Genomic DNA, 10247 nt, shown 5'->3' on the forward strand with positions numbered 1-10247 from the left:
TTACTCTCTCAACCAAAATTTTCTTCCTTTTTTCTTTTCCCCATTTAGGACTCCTACCGCTGAAAATTAAACTCTCTTAAGAAAAATTCTTAAACCATTCATACCAATTACACAACTCCTGTTGACTTCCATGCAAGCAGAATTTTACCTCATTTTCATCTGCCATCCAAATATTCATATTTTACTTTTTAGTAATTGCTAACTTTCAGGAAATTCTTTGCATATTTATTCTTTCTAAAAATGAGTTTCATTCTAATAACCTGGCAAGATCCATCTAAATGTGTTGCTTTTTTATTTACTCCCCATGATATAAAGAGCAGAATTGGATAGGTGATAAGAATGAAAACACTTTTATTCCATACAATCTTTTCTCTTCTCTGATCTGCTCTCTTGGAAACAAGATGAATCATGAATTTCTGTGAAACTTGTATTGTGGTGCAGCAGGAGCAGTTTGTTCAGTTGCAGCATCTGACTGTTTCGGCTTCTCACTCTTCGGTCTGTTAGCTTTTGCTGGTGGTTCTGTGACTTGGCTGGTAGAGCACAGGAAGGAAGGGTGGATCTGCTTGAGATTTCCTGTCTTACTGTGAGTCACTGATACAGATTTGCTGCTGTTGCACTTCACTTTCTGCTATGTGGCCTTGTAAGTGAAGCAGGAACAACAGGCATACATAAGCCCTTTAACTACCAGTAGAAAGGCTCCTGGGCAGCATCCCTTTGTCTCCCAAAAACAGTAAGCAAAGATAAAAAAGGAGATAATTTGAGGACTGCTTTTTTTTCTTTCTGAATCTGATGCATTTAGTCAATCTCTCTTCTTCGTACATCAATGTCATCATCTCTTCCACTGGATAAAGTTGGATATCCATTTTCTTGGGCTGTGCACCAGTTGTTTGCCATCTCTTCCAGCAACGGCTGAATTTTTATGAGCTCTCTGACCACAGACCTTGCTCCTGCAAACACACATTACAGTCTTATGCATATGCCATGGAACAATGTGTGGAGGTAAACATTTGAAGCCTGTTGGAGTCTGTGGCTAGTAAAGTTATCTCTACATGGACATTATTAATCTTATTGCTTGTGTCCCTTAAAAATGTGTTGGTTTGTTTGAGATTTCTTATAACTTGAAGGGTTACTGAAGTAGGCTGGAATGCTTACAATTAGGACAGAATAGGCTTCTGTTCCTTATAGCCACAAAATTGATGGTTCAATATGGATCTGTTAAATTCAAGTCAGGTATCTTATCCTCCTACCATGGACACTAACTCTGCTATAAACAAGAGCAATACATTCTTGCATGTACAAAGGTATAGCTGACACACTTTAGACAGGATTCTCCTTTCAGTTATGCAGGTATAACTCCTTAGTAACTGAGAACAGGGCTCATTTAGTCTGGAGAAGAGAAGATTGAGGAGGATTTAACTGTGGCTTTTAACTACCTGAAGGGTGGTGACAAAGAAGATAGAGTTAGACTGTTTGCAGTGGAGGCAGATAAAACAAAGAGCAATGGTCTCAAGTTGCAGCAAGGAAAGTTGAGGCTAGATATTAGGGAAAATGTTCTCATTAGGAGGACAGTAAAGCACTGGAACAGGAAGCTCTATCCTTAGAGTTTTTAAGATGTTGGTACACAAAGCTTTGCCTGGAATAATATTGTTGGGTATGGTCCTACTTTGAGCAAGGGGTTGAATTAGATGACTGCCTAAGGTCCCTTCCAACCCTAATATTCTATGATTTGGCCCTTGCGATGTATTAAATCAGAGATGCTAAACCTATGGCCCAAATCCAGTGTCTGGCCCCATGTAATCTGGCCTGGGGAGGTCTGTGGGACCCCTTTGGTCTGTGGTCCATGGGTCTGTGCACTAGATCCCGATCCTGCGCTGGGTGGGGTTGGCATGGGTTCCCGTAGCCTGATCCTGGTACATGGGACTGGGTAGAGGCAGTATGGGGCCCTAAAAACCAATCCTGGTACACAAGAGGTATGGGAGGGCTGGATCAGACTTTGTGCCACTCATCTAGCCTGCAGAACCAAAAGGTTGAACGTCACTGTACTAAATGATACTGAACTAGTACTTATCTCAAACTGCAGCAAAACACATGAGTCAGCAATGAATCAGATGGGCACACTGAGTGAAGGAGGAAGTTAGGTTAAGTACAGGTGAAGTAGGGTAAATTACTTTAAGGAGGATGAGCTTGAATTCTAAATTGCAGCTGGGGTGTGTTAGCCTGAATTATGATGTTATTTTTGTCTCTTGAGTTTCAGTATCATAGGGTCACTTTTTAAAAAGGTGTCACTGACTGCATCTGAAATGCTTTTACATGTTCATGTGAAAGTCAGGCAAGCAATTATCTAGTAATATGTAAAAAAATAAATAAAAATAAAAATAAAAAAATTAGGCTCTGTGCATAAAAGTACAATATTTTGCATACCCAGGCACGTGGGCCAATATACACTTCAGTGGCCATAGAAGACTTGTAATCTGGCAGAATTTAGTGGTTGGAGGCTAGGTTGAGATAAATTTGAAGACTTGGTTTGTAAATGTTGCTTCAGTTTTGTTTTGCATTTTATTCCAGTCACTCCCCTCTAAATGAAAACTTGTCTATACATAAAAGTCGTATCACCTTAATTATGCTAATATAGTTAAAGTAGTACAACCTCCATTCCTACCTCTACAGCATGAGCAGAATCACACTGGTATCAAAGTGAATATATTAATATAGTTCAGTCCTGTTCAGGAAAGGTGATAAGCTTCATGGGTGTGAGAAGCACTTTTATATCTGTATAACTTTGTCTGGGATAAGCCTTGTACCAGTATATGTCTGTGGGGTTAAAAAAGTAATCATACCCCTCCCTATCCAGAATACTTACCATTACTAAATAGTATACTTACATATTTGAAAAATATTTCAAGTTGATTTATTTTGCCTTTGTTCTCCCTCCTTAAGCCTGAAGATATGTCTTGATGTTGTCAACATCAGTTTGGGCTCTACTTGGTCTGACAATTGCTGATGCATTGGTAATTTTCCTCAGGGTTGCAGAATTTTTTTTGCAAGAAGTCTGGATAGCTCTGACTCATTCAGAGTACTAGGAGTTAAATAGAGCACCCTAACAGAATCCAGAAGAAAGAGTACAGTATTGGATTCCCCATGACAATGGACTATTAGACAAGATAATGGGCTGGCATAAGGTTTGATAAAACCATGTAAATGGCTGTTTTGCCATTATCAGCACTAACCTGGTGGAAGAAATCCAGAAATTGGCTTGTGTACAAGAAGACTATCATAATCTCACATGAGCAACACAGTCTTGCTTTACTGATTTTGTTATGTGGGATGACTGACTTGTATTTGCCTCCATGTCCTATTGTTTAAAACATATGATAATCGCACGCAAAAAGCAGCATAAAAACATTGCTACTAATTTTTTGACCTTCAAAACTTTCTTTGGGTTCTCCTATTTTTTCAGATTGCAATAGTATAAATTCTTTCTAAAACTCTGTTAAGGTATGTCAACACACGCAAACACATACACTTAGAGCACCTCAAATAGGAGCAGCATAAATTTGAGCTGGGGACTTTTGCCTTATTGCAGGCAATAGACACGCACTTTGGTGTGGGGCAAGTTGTGCCACTTAGGGCAAAATAACCCTACTCAGCTCCTTCCAGACCTGCAGCCAGGGTATAAAAACCTGCCCTGTGCTGTCCCAGCAGTACAATAAGCTGACCTAGCAGGGCTACTCACTCTCAGGAGCTTCTGGCGGAGGAGATTCTGGGAGGAAGTTGGCCATGCCCCTTCCTGTCCCAGGATGCTGCTGTTGCTGCAAGCTTGGTGTCAGGAGGTTCTGAGGAGAAGATGGCCAGGCCCTTTCCTGCCTCCGGCTACTGCTAGCTTGTTCTCAGAGCTTTTGGGGGTAAGTTGGCCATACCCCTTCCTGCCTTGGGGGGCTGCTGCCCCCTGCTATGGGGGGGAGTCCTCTGCTGTATGCTGCTACCCCCACTCAGGGAGGGGTGCACTGTACTGCACCCCAGCTTCTGTACCCCTGTTCTGGCCTGCTGCCACCAAGCTGTGGTTGAGGGACAGCCTGGGGAGGGAACCTGCACTGCCTGTGGGCCTTTCCTTCCCCACCATCACTGCCAGAGCCAAAAGGTGCCTTGCCTGCCCCAGCTGCCTTGGCAGGCCAACCTCCACTTTCACCAGAAGCACACCCTGAGTGGCTGAACTGGACAGCTCCTACCATCACTGCTGCTGTCACTGCTGTTCTGCTGCCCCCTCTCAAAAGAGAAGGAGATTTTCCTGCTGTACCACCTTGTACCACCTGACACCACACCTGCACTGGATTACTCCCTAATTGACCGACTGCTCTTGCCCCCCCCACAGCTACTTCACTGCATCTGATCCTGCTTTTGTTTTCCTGCCTACTGCTCTGCTGCTGAGCACCTGGCTGGAGGCCTGAGGGGCTTCTAGACAGATCTTCAACAAACAAAGCCCCTTCACCACTCCAGCCATCTTTTACATCTGCCTCAGCAACCTTCCCTGTGTGTTCTTGCGCTTGTGTGGTAAGTCCTGTGGTCCACTCACCCTGACAGCCGCCCCCCACAGAGGGGTTCCCAAGTCCCCTCTCCTGTCATCAGGGACCAGGGGCGAGGGCAGCGGTAAGGGCTCCTCTTCAGCCTTTTCCACAGCTGGGGTGGGAAGGGCAAGGTCCTTGCCCCTAAACCTAGACCACCAGCACCCGAGGGGACCAGGTGTGCTACACCAGCAACACACCCATGCAGCCTACCCTGGCCTACCAACATGGCCCCCTGCAGGGGGAACCACAGCTCTGCATATGCAGCTGCAGGGAGATCTGAAGCCAGGGGGTCTGGACTCTCCACCACCAGCCCTTTCCGCTCAGGCAGTGTGGCCCCCTTTCCGACACTCACCTGCAGGCACAGGGTAAAGTGCCAGCTGCCCAAGTGGGAGAACCTGCATTTTGAAACCTGGGTGCAGGCCCTGGCTCAGGTAGTGGGGCCCCCCAAGATCATGGCGGCCTCCCGCTTTCATGGTAAGGGGGTCTTTTTACTTGCCTCAAAGGCTGCTGCACAAAAGGTGGTGGACAGGGGGCTCGTGGTGCAATGTGAATATCTCCCTCTTGAGCCTCTAGAAGAGCTGGAGACAATGGTGGTCCTCAGCTGTGTCCCTCCCTATATCCACAGTTAGGTCCTGCTCCCACAGCTCCAAACCCTGGAGAGAGTTCTCTCTCCAGTGGTGCCTCTCTCACTGGGGTGCTGAAACCCCAGCCTCTGCCACCTGCACTCTTTCTGTTGCCAGGTTATGATCCAGTTGGTGACAGGAGCACAGCTGGAGGCTGAGAGAAGCAATTCCTTATCATGGGGCCCCAGTGAGGATTTTCTATACACTGGGGAACCTGTGGTGCTTCTGGTGCCATGCCCCAGGGCACTTGCATCATGAGTGCCCTGTGGGCCAGGCAGGGAGGGCATCTACAAGTCCCAATGGCAAGAGGGGTGCCCCTACCACCTGCACCCCTCCTCCCTCAGGCCCCCTTGGTACCCCAGCCACAACTATGAGCCCCTCCCCTGTGAGTTCAAGGGACCCTGCCCCCCAACCAAGTTTGGAGTCCTGGGGAGGGCAGCAGCAACCATGGGGAGAGAGGGAGCAGGGTTCCCCTACCCCAGTCATGCCACCATCATGGCAGCCCCACATCCCCAACCTTTACTTTTTCCTACTGGATTCTGTCTATCTGAGGACCACCCCATGGCTGAGTGGGTGCAGGTGCCCTCTGGGCATAAATGCAAGAGCCCAGGCACAGCTAGAGCCCTCAAACATGGAGGACTCCTCTCCCCCTCCCAAAACCACCACATGGGGAGAAGGAGCAGCCTTCCCAGCTGTACCTGACACCCCACCCCCGGGAAAGATCAAATGGGTGATCCCCATGGAGGAGGCTTCAGGGCTGCTAGATAGTCTTCAACAGGAGCCCATGGAGGAAGCCCCTCATTCTGTTGACCAGGGCCTACCCCCTGAAACCACAGGTGCTGAGGCTGAGGCCTACCCAAATGAAGGCCCAGCAGTGGAGCCTACTCCCTCTGAGAATCTGGACGATACAGAGACCCTGGGGCTCACCCTGGTGAGTCCTGAGGGAGGAGGTCCCCTTTCCCAGGACCTCAAGGCAGTTGCCCAAGTCACCCTGGTGCCTCGCAGGTCTCTTGCCTCCCTCTCCCAGAAAAACCTTGCCTCCAGCCTGCCCCATAGGGGGTTCTGCACCAGAGCGGGTTGTGGTGGAGTCCCTTAATCAACAGGCTGATCTTGTTGGGGATACTGCACAGACCCCCCTGGGGCTCCAGCTGTACCCCACCATCTTGTGAATAAACCCCACCCACACCCTTACCCCTACCCCTGTCCCAAGGGGCTGCAGAGCTCTCCCAATCCCAACCAAAGCCCGTGGATTGGGGGTTCAGATGATGTCTAAGGAGCCCACTGAGGCCCAGGCCCAGGAGAAGCATGTCCAAGAACCAGCAGGCTCCATGGAGCCTGGAGACTTCTCGGTCCCAGAGGTCCCCAGGGATGAGCTACTTGCATTTCTTGACCGTGACTATACCCACTGGTATGCCAGCAAGATACAGCCAGCCTTGGACCACTGGGGAGATTTTGACAGCATCCTTGCCACTGCAAGGGCACTGGCAGGGGAAGGCAAGGGGCCCAATAGCTGCAACGCCCATATTTATAGGTGGGCCTGCAGTTTCATAGACTCCCTGTATACATATGGGAGGGCGCTATGTGAACCATCGGGCCCCACACTTGGCATTGAAATGCACAAGGCCCCTCCTGAACCATCTACTCCACCCCCCGCCAGCCATGAGGTCATTTAGGATCATGACCCTCAATGTCCACAGCTGCAGGAAGGGTCTCCAGAGGTGCCGAGTGGTCTCCTTCCTTCAGATGGGAGGGCACCCCATGGTATTCTTGCAGGAGACCTTGACCATTCCAGCTGATGAGCCTAATTGCCAGCTGGAGTGCGAGACAGGGTCTTTTTTAGTGCATCATTGGCTAGACTCCTAAGCACACTGAAGTTAGCCTTCCTAAAGTCAAGTACTTCCACCCTACTAGTTATCTTTCCCACCCTATGCCATATGGTGAATTCAGTTGATTGATGGTCACTGTCCCCAAGGTGACCATGAAACTGCAGCTCCCCTACCAGGTCATGCCCCATAGCCAACATCAAGTCCAGTAAGTCATTTCCCCTAGTGGGACCGTATACCTCCTGTATTAGGTGAAGGTCCTGTATTCAGGTTAAGAACCTATGTGTACAGCTGGATTTGGCTGACTGCTCCCTGTGACAGCTCTGTGTTTAAAGTTATTTTTGTGTGCAACTCTCTGCCTCTGACTGGAGTCAATCATTCCCTGGCTGCAGCTAGAATCTGGGCAAGCTGAAATATTTGGTGTGATTATCATAAGGAATATGGAATACAAATACCCATTTGCCCTCACTTTTCCAAAGTGGTCAGGAGTAGGCCATAATTCAATGCAATCTTACAACTCCAGCTAGGAAGCAAAATCAGATGCTGAGCAAAATATTTGTCAGCTTCAGGGACAAAAGTTTCTAAAGCACAGTACAATCGGTATGTGGAAAGATTATGACATTTAACCATCTTGGAGATAAAACCCTTGCATTCTATGCTCATAATAAAGAACACTAGCATGTATAGACAGGCAGGTGGAAAATGATTTATGCCAATGAAACAGGGAAGGGAATTCAGTTTATGCAGAGAATGTAATAACTGACTGGAATTTTGCCAGGACAGGGCAAGAACTGCCTCTAAAATCTAACAAGTACAATGGGGGATTTTTAATGACTAGTGACCACATGCTGTCAGGGCTTCTATTTCAGTTTCAGTTTGAAAGACAAATTCCCAGCCCACATGTACCCCCAAGGGGTGGATGTTCAGATACTGGTTCAGATTTAGAGTACGGTTTCTTCAGAAATAGGAACTAGACAATGTCCTGATTACTTTGGAAAATCTGGTATTGTGACTATTAGATTATGGCTTCAGGAAGGGGCAGGCTGTTATATACAAAATGATTTCTGATTTGTCTATCACTGGCATACAGGGTAAGTATGCAGAGGGGGAAGAAAAAATGGTGAATAATGTGAAGGGATCTGACAGAATCAGATTAATGGGGAGAAGATAAAACCCTGCTTCTTCACCACCAGAACAGAAAATGGGGTGTACAGGGATCCCCTTTTCACATTAACCTGTTTTTGTTACTTCTGGTCTAGTGCACAGGCAAGGGATGAGTGAGAGGAAAAAGTGTTTTTTACTATACTGAATCCACTGCCAGCCCCCTCTCCCAAGCTAACGGCAATACTGCCGCTCGCTGTCATCGATAGATAGGATAGGATATGTCACCCCCTGACCACTATACAGCTTCTCTGTGCAGTATGTTTCATAGATTTCATAGACATTTGGGTAGAAGGGACCCCAGAGGATCATCAAGTCCAGCCCCCTGCCTCAGGGGCAGAAAGTCAGCAGGGATCATAGGATCCCAGCAAGATAAGCATCCAAAAGTGTTTTGAAGACATTCAAAGTGGGTGCTTGAACTGCCTCCGGCGGCAGTCTATTCTAAACCTTGGGGGCTTGGACAGTGAAGAAGTTCTTTCTTATGTCCAGCCTGAACCAGTCACAGTGGAGTTTGTGACCATTTGATCTTGTCATGCCTTGGGGGGGTCTGGTGAACAGACGTTCCCCCAGGTCCTGATGAGCATTCCCATAATCTTATAGGTGGCCATCAGATCACCCCTGAGCCTGCGCTTTTCCAGGCTGAAGAGCCCCATGGCTCTCAGCCTGTCATCGTAAGGTCTGTTTTCCTGACCTCTGATCATGTGCATGGCTCTTCTCTGGACTCTCTCAAGCTTCTCCACATCCCTTTTGAATTGTGGAGCCCAAAACTAGACGCAGTACTCCAGCTGCAGCCTCACCAAGGCCGAGTACAAGGGGAGAATGACATCCCAGGATCTGCTTGAGAAGCATCTATGGATGCAAGACAGCATTTTGCTCACTTTACTAGCCGCAGCATCACACTGAAGGCTCATGTTCATCTTGTGGTCAATGATGACCCCCAAGTCTTTTTCTTCTGTAGTGCTAACCAGCGTAGCACTGCCGAGCCTATAAGGGTGCTGCGGGTTTTTCCTCCCAAGGTGGAGAACCTTGCATTTTTCGGTGTTGACCACCATCAGGTTCTCATCCGCCCGTTTCATGAGTCTGTCCAGATCTGCCTGGATCACCCTCCTGTCCTCAGGTGTGGATGCTTTACCCCAGAGTTTGGTGTCGTTGGCGAACTTGGCCAGTCCGCTTCTGACACCAGTGCCCACATCATTGATGAAGATGTTAAACAATATAGACCCTAGGACAGAGCCTTTTGGGACCCCACTGGTCACAGTGTATTTAGTCTCTTTATGATCTCATGCTAACTGTGAAGAGAGAAATTGGTGTTCTAAAAATACCTCAATTATTTGCACCCTGCGACTGAGGCAGGAGGCCATGGATACTTATGGGCAACTCTTACTACTGTAATGATGCACACAATTGTCTCCTCTGCCAAACACTTCCACTTGAAAAACTATGGATACTTGATGAAGAGCCTGAATTTACTAACAGGATGGCTATTGCTGTCTTGATTCATTTGTTGCAGGTGCTTTATATCAGTGACCTCATAAAGCAGCATTCACCTGACAAGAGATAAGAGGCAAAGCAGTTCTGGCAACAATCTGCATTAAGGGACAGATGGGGATTTTGCAGGATTCTTCTGAGGATTTTTTTTACAACTTGGAGATTGGCTGATTTTTTTTTTCTAAACAAATGCATTGTACTTGCATAAGGTAATGAAGCCATCAACCAAGTAAACCTAGTGTACAAGTTCCCCGGTGTTCCTGATAGTGACTGTATATTTCCCACCACCAATCCTGTGATTCACTAGAGCTTGTCATCACCCATGCTACGAAGTCATAGAGCAGCCTTCACTATTTTCTGCAAGTCCCCATTAAAATCTCCCAGGTTAGTGTTGGGGGAAATCTGTCCTTTTCACCTGATATAGACCTGGACAGCTCCTGTTAGCTCATAATGCAAACAACTCACTTCCCCTACTTAGAGCCTTATCCTAAGAATTGAATGAGCATCTGTGACTCTCAGGACCAGTTTAATTATTTCTGTTGATCCTATTTGGTAGCCATAGGTTTGTTAGCTCTCCTCCAAGTTTGTTT

The sequence above is a fragment of the Crocodylus siamensis genome, chromosome 6 (genome assembly GCF_052110815.1).
Source record: "Crocodylus siamensis isolate JL-2025a chromosome 6, ASM5211081v1, whole genome shotgun sequence".
Lineage (NCBI taxonomy): Eukaryota > Metazoa > Chordata > Crocodylia > Crocodylidae > Crocodylus > Crocodylus siamensis.